The 11,153-nt window shown below is 43.6% G+C and overlaps 1 non-coding gene across 1 annotated transcript; it reads left to right on the top strand.

The window, feature by feature from the left end:
• Positions 1-10,390: 10,390 nt before the first annotated feature.
• On the top strand, positions 10,391-10,589 carry LOC147440296 (U2 spliceosomal RNA). Its single transcript, XR_015184400.1, has one exon. It is a non-coding gene; the product is annotated as a U2 spliceosomal RNA (small nuclear RNA).
• Positions 10,590-11,153: the final 564 nt, after the last annotated feature.

Here is an 11,153-nt window from a genome sequence, read left to right as displayed (position 1 = left end):
ACACCAGTGCAAGAATTTAATTCAACCACTGTAAATGAAAAAGAAATACTTGCATGGATGCAAACGAAAGCGCATGTCTGGATGTGTGGAGCATCTAATTGTGGAGAGAGAATCAAAGAGGAATGCGTTTTGGAAAGATCCGTAGAAGACGAGGCTTATTTTCCAGAACATTTATTTGAGCCATTCGGGTGGACTCAAATATTGTCAACCTTGGACATATGTGTTAACGAATGTACACCTACGAAATTTTGTGACGAAGAAGGATATGACCTAGTAACGTTGCAAAAGGCTAGCGTCATCCTTGAGTCAGGATCGGAGTGTGAGGAACAAGAAAAACCTCCACATGAGACCGAGTGTAAAAGAATAATTGATGAGATATCTGTAGTGAACGATAGGAATCGAACAGAGGAGGAATTCACGGATTCACTATGCTGTGACCTTCCATCACTAGACGATGAAATCCAACTGATAGAGGCTGATGATGAAGATCAAGCGCATCAGAGACGAATAGGAAATACAGGTCGAGACAGGACAGGTTTTACGAGTTTCATAACCAAAAACCTAGTCGACAAGAGCGGTATAAATCCAAGAGAACTAGAAAATCAAGGGCAAATAAGCATAATCCTGATGCCTCTTATCAATGACAGAACGGGATATCTAAAGCTTGTCAAAGCTGAGGATTGTGTCAAAGACGAGGTCACTAGCCGATTTATCAAAACTAAACCGCGAAAAAACAACAAGAAGAACAGACACGAGAAGCAAACGACTAAGACGCAGAAAGGGGGGAAAACAAAGTCTGGAATGACCAAAATAGAGAGGAAAACAAAGTACAATAAGCTCAAGAGAACCCTCAGAGACATATGGACGACTGACTTTGAAACGAATGAGGACACAAGTTCTGACAAGATGGATGCACCGTCCTATTATAAGAAGTATACTATACAAGGTAGGAAAATCATAGTGCAACAACCTATGAGGGAATTGAAGGAACCGCGTACATCGTACGACGGTCCTAAAAAAGCCAAACGAATAGATCTAGCGGAGCCAGAAGAAGATCCAAAACGTGCATATATTGCCACGGATCTTACTGAAGAAGAGGAAAAGCTTTTGGTAGCTACTCTTAAACAGTATAGAGATGTGTTTGCATGGTCATACAAAGATCTTAAGGGGGTGGATCCTAGTATCTGTCAACACACAATACCCCTTAAGAATGATGCCAAACCCAGCAGACAACATCCCTATACTTACAATGAAACGTTTGCCAAAAAGATCAAGGAGGAGATAGATAAACTTAAGGAGGTAGAGTTTATTTACGAAATTGAGCACACTGAATGGGTTTCACTGATTGTGGTGGTCCCGAAGAAAAATGGAAAGTTAAGAGTGTGTGTCAATCTCAAGAAAGTAAACGCGGCTACAATTTGAGACAACTATCCTCTACCCATTACTGATCATGTAATAGAAAGGGTGGCAGGCAAAGAGATTTATAGCTTCTTAGATGGCTTTTCAGTTTACAACCAACTCGTAATAAAGCCAGAGGATCAGCATAAAACGGCTCTCGCAATCGAATGGGGTATTTTTGCATTTCGGGTAATGGATTTTGGCCTAACAAGTGCACCAGCCACATTTCAAAGGCTGACGGGTCATGCTTTTAAAGAATATCTAAGACAGTTCTTAGAAATTTACATGGATGACCTGTGTGTTCACTCCCTTGTAAGACTGGAGCACATAGAGCACTTGACCAAGGTGTTTGAAAAATGCAGACTGTATCTGATTTGCCTGAATCCGGAGAAATGTGTCAAGACAAGGCAAAATATTGGGACATATAGTGTCCAAAAATGGTATTTCGACAGACATGGAGAAGATCAGCGTCATTGTTGATCTACCACGACCAGTAAAGATAAAGGAGGTACAAGCATTTATGGGCCATTGTGGATATTATTGCAGATTTATCTACTCATACGCTATAATTACAAAACCACTTTACGCTCCGATAACTAAATTTGAGTGGACAGAGGAGTGCGAGGAAGCTTTTCAAACGTTGAAGCAGAGATTAATTTCCGCTCCAATTTTGAAGGCTCTGGATTGGGAGAAGATATTTCACATCCACGTAGATGCATCAGCTTATGCAATAGGATGCATACTTGCACAACCTGGAGAGAACAACATGGATTTTCCAATAATTTACTCCAATAGACAACTAAAAAATGCAGAGAAGAATTACACAACAACTAAGAGGGAGGGATTGGGTATGGTCTACGCAGTGAAAAAGTTTAGCCACTACTTACTTTCCAATAAATTTGTATTCTTCGTTGATCACCAAGCACTGCTGTACTTAGTAAACAAACCTTGCAGTACGGGGAGAATTGTTCGATGGTTCATCATACTGCTTGAGTTTGACTTCATGGTAGTAGTCAAGAAAGGAACTACACACCAAAGAGCGGATCATTTATCTAGAATGATGCACGGAGAAAACCTTGTAGGAGTTGATGATGATTTGCCAGATGCATATCTTTTCAACATAGAAATGGTTCCAAGATGGAGCGAGGATGTAATTCCTTTGCTGACTATCGGGCCAATGAATGTGACAAGACAACCATCTACCATTGCAGCATCCAGATCATTGGTAATGTTGGCGGGAAGGCTATACAAACAAGGATCGGATCAAATCCTTAGGCTTTGTGTTGAATCGAGTGAACGGGAATTGTACCTAAACCAAGCTCATGTACAAACAACGGGGATTCACAATGGGCATGCACATATGGATCAAAGATTGATGAGAATGGGTGTGTATTGGCCGAAAATGCGACATAGTGTTCATATGCATGTCAAATCTTGCATTAAATGCACGCTTCAAAAGCCAATAGAGCACACAACTCTATTCAGATTATCTGTAGCACCCCGATGGAGTAACTACATTGTTGAATACCTCACCACCAGGATACTGCCTGAGGGGATGAGTAGATCATGAATCAAAACAATCATGAAAGAGGCAGAAAACTATGTACTGATTAAGGACACTCTTTACAAGAGGGGAAAAGACAATCAATTGAGAATGTGCGCGACTGAAGAGGAATACATTCCTATCTTAGAGCAAGCACACGGTGGACAAGTTGGTGGACATTTCTCAGCTGTTGACAAAACGGCCAAAGAAATTCGTATTGCAGGCATATGGTGGCCTACACTATTCATGGACGTTGAAGAGTTTGTGAAACGATGTGACGATTGCCAGAAAACAAAAATTCCTAGAGCGCGAGATGATATGCCCTTAAGGCCAATGATGAGGGCAAGAGCGTTTGCAAAATGGGGAATAGATTTTGTAGGACCGATAGCGCCTCCGGGATATAAAACGCACGCTCAATACATTATTGTGGCAATAGATTATCTAACAAAATGGGTGGAAGCTAAAGCAACAGCCAGAAATGATGCAAAAACGATAGCACAGTTTTTGTATGAGAACATTTTCACTAGATATGGCTTCCCAATTGAGCTCGTGAGCGATAGAGGCACTCACTTCATCAATGAGGTGATCGAATTCCTATTGGACGAATTCATGGTAATTCGCAGGAAGTCCACCCCCTATCACCCACGAGCGAACGGCCAACCTATCACCCCCTATCACCCACAAGAGAACGGCCAACCAGAAAGTACGAATAAAATTTTGGTGACAATTCTCACCAAAATTGTTGGCGAATCGAGAGCTGACTGGGATCAAAAGCTGCATTCAGCTTTATGGGCATATAGAATAGCTTACAAAACATCGATCGGAACGACTCTGTTCAACATGGTTTATGGAATTCAAGCGATTTTGCCACTTTAATTCCTTATCCCTACGCTTTGAGTCGCTAAACAATTAGAATGGACAGGCCATGAATTATCCAATCAGGTAGATGTCCTGGAAAGACTGGATGAAACTAGATTGAGAGCCGTTGCATCAATCTACACGCAAAAACGAAACATCAAATCATTCTTTGACCAACATGTTATCAGCAAGGAATTTGCTACTGGGGATTACATCTTAATGTATACCCTGAAACAACAGTCCCGAAAACTCAAAAAGCGAGGAAATGGACCCTATGTGATTTCATACAATACAACATACCTCTAACTACAGAGATGCTTGCCAAAATACACGTTGCGAAGGAGCGCAAGAACAAAGCAAAGGAAACAAAAGCTCAAGCGCAGGAGGAGGCCAAAGTCAGGATTTTAAAAAGAAAACAAACCTTACAACAACAAAGACTTCCTCCACCAGCAGACACGGCTCAAATTACTTTTTCTATAATGTTGGTATACTTGCAATGCCCACCTCTTTAAGTTTTGCCACCACAATATATGCTGCACAATTTGTAAGGATCCCATATGAGGAGGAGCCAATGGTGCACATATATTTGGTGGATTCCAGCTATGCATGCTGATGAGATCTCTATTTGTGATCGTGGGTGGTACGGAGCAAATTCAGGGGCAACTTTGGGGGCCTCGGGGCAGAAGCCCCCGAGACTTTTTTTCCTTCGCCAAAATATTCCTTTTTGCCGGAATATCTTGGCCGTAAAACGGCCGGAAGACAATCGGAAAATGGCCGTCCGGTGGTCGGTGGCCGGTGGTCCATGGTCATTGGTCGGTGGTTGGCGGCCGATGGTCTTTGGCCGGTGGCCGGATTTCCTTGGCCGGTGGCCGATTTCTAGGAGGACTTGTCTACCCAAAAGCGGCTACACATGGGCGCATGGGAGAGTCCTACTTGGACTTGGCGCACATTGGCGTTTAGAGACTCCCTTACAACTATATAAGGAGGCCTTTCCATGAGTATTTTGGTAGAATGGTGTGCACACTTGACGCACACAACACATCCTTGTGTAAGGATTATTAGTCCCTTGTATTCACTTGCTCTAGTTGTCTAAATCGCCATCTAAGCTCTACCTTGAGAGCGCATGGGTGGATGACGCCATCAATTTGTATAGTGTGTTAATCTAAAGTTTTTGATTTTCCACTAATCTACTTTGCATCGTGTCTCTCTCTACTCTCCTTGCTACTAGATCCTTATTGTATTCCGCATTTCTTACATATAATTCAAACTGATGAGCAATGGGAAACATGAATCGATGTTCGCATCAATGTCAGACTCCCGCATGGCAGATATCAGTGAGCATTGATTGACACAGGAGCAAGAGTCAATGCGGTCAACTTCTCCACTTACAGGATGCTTACAGATGAACCCCTCGTGCAATCCACACGTGATCTACAAGCAGCAAACGGTGCAACAATGCCAACATTGGGGATAGTAAACTTACCAATCAATCTTGATGGAAATAGTTGTCCTCATCAATTTTTCGTAATGAAAGACGGAGAAATCAGAGAATCAATAAGCTTGGGAGTTCCATGGATGAGAACGTACAATGCAGTCACCGAATGGTCAGAAATGCGTTAAGGTACACACACGACTCTAACGTGTACATGACTCCATTCGCCAAAACAGATCACTCGTGGCCGAGTGTCCCCATCGAAAATAAGCAACCGGCTAATCAGCCAAAAACACCACCAAAGGTTATTCAGAAGGTCTGGATAAAGAAAACATTGCTGACCAACAAACCAAGCAAGATCTAGCTACCTAAGGACAAACTCCAGACGGAAGCAGCATCATCTCCAAAACCTTCAGAAGTTACTACAAAGTGTAAATGGCAACCAAAACTGGAGAACACTAAAGTTTCAATGTCAGAGCTTGAAAGAAAACCCAAAACTCAAAACAAGAAGCCTGAATCTTCCAAATGGCACTGGAAAACTAAAGCAGAATCTGTAAAGATGCAACAAACCACATATAAATGGGTTCCAAAAAAAGTTGTCGTCACAACACCAACAATCAGGGAAAGAGCAATTCAACTGCAAGCTCTCCTGTTCCATAAACAACTACCCTCGCCATCAAAAGCCACTGAAAACTACTTTCAGTCCCTGCATCTTGCACATCACATTGTTACCCAACGCATTGTCTCAAACATCAGAATAGGGCCACATTACAAGGACATGCATAGACACAGATTTCAACACCCATGCACATGCAACCAACCTTCATCCGCGGCGACTCAGACAAGGAAGGGGGGAGTAATTGATGAATCTAGCAACAGTCAGGGACATTAAGGGGTCCAACGTGTATATATGTACATAATGTGTGTGTTTTTTCATTATTTAGAGTTCAATTTCGAACATATGCGATCAAAACCTGGCAATTTTAGCGTTTTTTGTATCATCCAACTAGCATAATAATGAGTTGTAATGACAAAATCCGAAGCATTGGGATGCTTCTAGAGAAAATATATGCTTAGGGGTGAGTATAATAATTTTGGCTAATTTTTGCCAGTTAATAAGTATTTTCAATTTATTTTGTTTGACTTTCGTTACTAAACATCAAAAATTAAAAAAAATCTTGCTCACAAGTGTCGAAATCAAGTTCTGGAAGCAAAAGCCGAAGTATCATGATAAGGTTATCAAGCATGGAAGATATGAAGCTAATCTGAAGATGTCAAATTTCGGCCTTACTGATCATGACTACATTTCGCCAAAATCGCATCAAATGGTCATACGACGCCGGAATGACAAACGGTTTGACCCACAAGTGGTATGCAGATTATATCGGGATCAAAGGTGAGAAAAATCAGCCCTGTGTCACAAAAATCTCGGGAAGATATAGGTCAGGTAGGCCAAATTCTAGCTCCCCACAGAACACATCAATGTGCCCCACAAGGTCAGGAACAAAGCCATGTGGTCAAATCTAAATTTGGTGGTGGTACACCGATCGCGATTGGTGTACCCCACTGACAAAAATTGGGATAGATCTTGCAAAACACCTCCCCTCAGCATCGCCTATAATCTGCTGTGTCAAAATCAATTTTGGCCTCCATGGTACGATCGCGATCGGTGCCCCCAGATGCAGATTTTGCAACTTTTGACTTGGCCCATGCTTGGAACTCAGTTAAAAGTACACTCTCTTGAATTTTCAAGGAAAATGCACAAATTTTGCTCATGGAATGGGCCCAGATCGTGATCGGTGTACCTCAGCTTCAGATTTTGACAAAAACCTATCAGATCCCTTGAATACGTCTTGTTCAAGTCACCAACCAAGTTTCAAGCCATTTGGATATCAAAAACTCATGAAAAGTCAGAGTCTAGTCCAAAACCCACTTGTAATCCAAAAATGGGATCTGTAAACTCAAAAGTGGTTCAAATGACACACAGAGTGGATCAAAATGACCCTCCAACTATCAGCAACCCACTCATGTGATCAAATCTAATTTTGGCCTCCATGGTACGATCGCGATCGGTGTACCTCAGACCTAGAAGTGGCTCAGATTTTTATCAGTCATAGCTCTAGTCTCCCTAGTCCCACTGGTGAAATATGGACAAGAATGGATGAAATTTGTTCAAGTTATGATCAGTTTTAACTTTTGAACTGTTTTTTACTAAAAGTCTATATGCGATTGATTGCGAAGGGAAAATCCTGACAGCTTGTGATTCTCCTGACACAGAATGCCTTGCCAAAACAAAGAAAGGTAGTGGACAGCAGCACCATATGAAGTGAAGGAGCTCGCCACAAACGAAAAGGCTCACATCTCGGATGAAATACTTGCTCAAATCCTTGCCCACATATTCATCTCAAAGTTTAAGGATGCGGATGGTGACTTGGTAAAGACAACTATCATGCCACGGGAGATATGGAATCTCCACCAAAGGCCGGAGGTAATAGAGGCAGTGCGAGCTGTACACTTGGAGCAATTTTTCAGATTACAGCCATGGGAAAAAAATTACATGAGGGCCCACGAGCTCATGAGCTTGATACAATATGATGGGCAGGCAATGCTCACAGACAAGGATGGGTTGAAGGTGAAATTAAAGATCACGAAGGAAATCATCAACGAAGCTTTACATTTCTTCCAGGGCAACATGATTTGTTGGCGAAGACAAAGTCACTGGACAATGAGAAGGCATTCGTCAAAGCAAAGGGAAATAAATACAAATACAGTGACATGATTTATGGAGAGCTGGAATTGCCGATGAGATTGATATCTCAGCATTTCAGGGTACAAAGCCTCCTCGCTACACCGAGCCAATCCTGCACATTGCTGTAGTCATGGCTCTAGCGACGGCAGAAAATAGAACCATTCGCTGCGACTACGGTTCTTACATTCTGGACAATCTGATTGAAGCAAATTTGAAAAGCTCGGCAAAAAACAAAAGCTACATGAGTGCAGGGCCGATGCTAACCAGAATAGCATACCAGGCTTTGGGAATGATCGAAGATTTTCCAGCTGCCAGCTCTCAAACGGCCCTGATCTAGAAAGCCAAGCTAGTTGCTCATTCCATAAGGACGGCCCGTGGCGCACATCATCGCGCTCAGCAAAGGCCACCAATAAAAGTTCGAGTGATGAAGAAAAAACGAAGACAGATGATGAAGAAAAGTCTCAAGATTCTAAAGACAAAGTGCCTTCAGAGTTTGAGGAAAGCGAGGAGGAAGACTCCACAAAGCCGCTAGAGAGAAAAAGAAGTGAGAGAAGTGCAGTACCGCAATCGGACATGCAAAAAGCATATGCGGAAGCTCAAAAAAGAGTCGAGGAAAGACGAACCAAATTGCGGGCTGACAGACAGGCTCGAGCGGCTGAAACACAACAGGCACAAAAAAGAAGATTTGAAAGGGAAAGGCAAGAAAGGATAGAAAATGCAACTCGCCTACGGGCTGAGAAGCAAAGGTTAGAAGCAGAACAGAAGGCTGCGAAAGTGGACATTTCTTCGCAGTCCACTGAAGGAACGAAGGAGAAAGACGCGGATGATGAGACAAATCAGGCGGAACAGCTTAAAAAGATCCACAGAGACGGGAATCTAAAAGCGCGACGGGCGGCGGATCTCACCCGCCAAAGAATAATCAGGATTTTAAAGAAAAGAAAAGCAGAAGCATCGGCTTCTCAACAAGGAGAAGAGACTTCCAAGAAGAGACATGTACGAGAAGAATCAAGTCCACCTCCTCCCTCGCCCAAATCACCTCCTCCCTCGCTTAAAAAATCGCCTGAGGAAAGGCGAGGAGGAAGACTCCACAAAGCCGCAGAGAGAAAAGAAGTGAGAGAAGTGCAGTAACCGCAATCGGACATGCAAAAAGCATATGCGGAAGCTCAAAAAAGAGTCGAGGAAAGACGAACCAAATTGCGGGCTGACAGACAGGCTCGAGTGGCTGAAACACAACAGGCACAAAAAAGAAGATTTGAAAGGGAAAGGCAAGAAAGGATAGAAAATGCAACTCGCCTACGGGCTGAGAAGCAAAGGTTAGAAGCAGAACAGAAGGCTGCGAAAGTGGACATTTCTTCGCAGTCCACTGAAGGAACGAAGGAGAAAGACGCGGTTGATGAGACAAATCAGGCGGAACAGCTTAAAAAGATCCACAGAGACGGGAATCTAAAAGCGCGACGGGCGGCGGATCTCACCCGCCAAAGAATAATCAGGATTTTAAAGAAAAGAAAAGCAGAAGCATCGGCTTCTCAACAAGGAGAAGAGACTTCCAAGAAGAGACATGTACGAGAAGAATCAAGTCCACCTCCTCCCTCGCCCAAATCACCTCCTCCCTCGCTTAAAAAATCGCCTCCTCCATCACCAAAATCTCCTCCTCCTCCCCCTTCTCCATCGAACAAAAAACAGCCAACTCCTCCCCCTTCAACCTCGCAAAAGGAAGTTATACCACCTACAGAATCCATCGGATACCAAGAAGCCTGCCAGGCGGTGGCTGGATTTGATTACAAGCAAACTCTACGGGAATTAGAACGGATTTGGCCATGAGTACCTCCCATTTCCTTTGCTATGCCATGAAGCAATTTTGTGGAAGGAAAATATGCGGCCAACCTTGCCATGAAACAAAGAAGGGGGTTACGAAGGCGCTTGCACTCACAGTGGAAGAAGCTCAGGTGCTTGTCAATGACCACCCCAAGTGGAGGCAGAAGTGGTTGGACAAAAGGCCACATAATTCATCTAAGCAAGTTTTGGTAACAAACATCAAATCTTGATGAAAGACTTAGCAGTCATCCTCAGCTAGCAAAGCATTACCATAAGAATAACATAAACATATAAGCACGCAAAAGAGGCCTAGGGCAATATAATCCTAGGAGCTCGGCCTAGTTAGGGCATCTCGAGAGAGTAATTCGGCAGAATGTTGGAAACTGAACGAGAAGAGGAGAGAGCTGTCAAGAAACCGTAGTGTTGGGGGAAATTGATGTAGCCTTAGGCTTGAGCCGGTTAGAAATTGATGTAGTGGATGGATGGGCTTAATTAAAGGGCAAGTGCTTTTAGCGCATGAAAATCAATCGACCCCACAGGGCAAAGCGTGAAGCGAAGCAGGTATAAAGCACAGAGAGGGCACGCTGGGTTGCTCATACCTTTCTCGGCCTTTTGGCTAAGATCAAGTGTAGTATCTGTTCTTATCAGTTTAATATCTGATACGTGGTCCATCGGGCCACATGATATTAACCTAATTTTTCTCACGGGGGCAGCCCCCTCCCGGCAGCTTGCTGACCGGGGGCTGCGCGCGTCGCCTCTGTATTGCACTGCCTCAGAGGCCTGGCGCACCCCCCTCCCAACCTCATATTCAAAAACTGCCCATGACGATATGCTCTTTGGTGGGTTGCGGAGAATCGGGATTTCTCTGCAGGATTTTGCTACAATGGTGTATGTTGCTGGTGGGGTTCAATTTTCTTGCTTTGGGATGCTATGCACCCCGAGAGAGCGTTCATGGGACCTTTTGAGGAGCCCCACCGAGGAGATGAGAGTATTCACTTCCTGTTTAATTCGCTATGCAATGGGATGGAGGTGGAGATCCAGTCCGCTTACGAGACTCTCCTGGCGCTCTTGCAAAACGTGCTCCAACACCGGAGTGCCCTCAGCAAGAGAAAAGCACCACGTGCATGAATCATATGTCCCTTGTTCTTCTGTAGTCGAAAAGCACCACGTGCAACGAGAAAGACCGAGTGGAAACAAACTTAAAGCACAACCGAAACAAATCTGCTAAAAGAAAACTAAACAACAAAGACATGAAACAGTGAGGTGAAGTTCCCCACTGGCCCCTAATGCAGGCCCCTCTTGTGCTACTGCTTTTTATATAAAACCATTTTGACATATGAGGGCACTAGAACATATCT

The sequence above is a fragment of the Adiantum capillus-veneris genome, chromosome 15, assembly GCF_014529385.1.
Source record: "Adiantum capillus-veneris isolate H3 chromosome 15, ASM1452938v2, whole genome shotgun sequence".
Classification (NCBI taxonomy): domain Eukaryota; kingdom Viridiplantae; phylum Streptophyta; class Polypodiopsida; order Polypodiales; family Pteridaceae; genus Adiantum; species Adiantum capillus-veneris.
The sequence above is the reverse complement of the archived record's forward strand: the minus strand, read 5'-3'. Positions and strand labels throughout refer to the sequence as shown.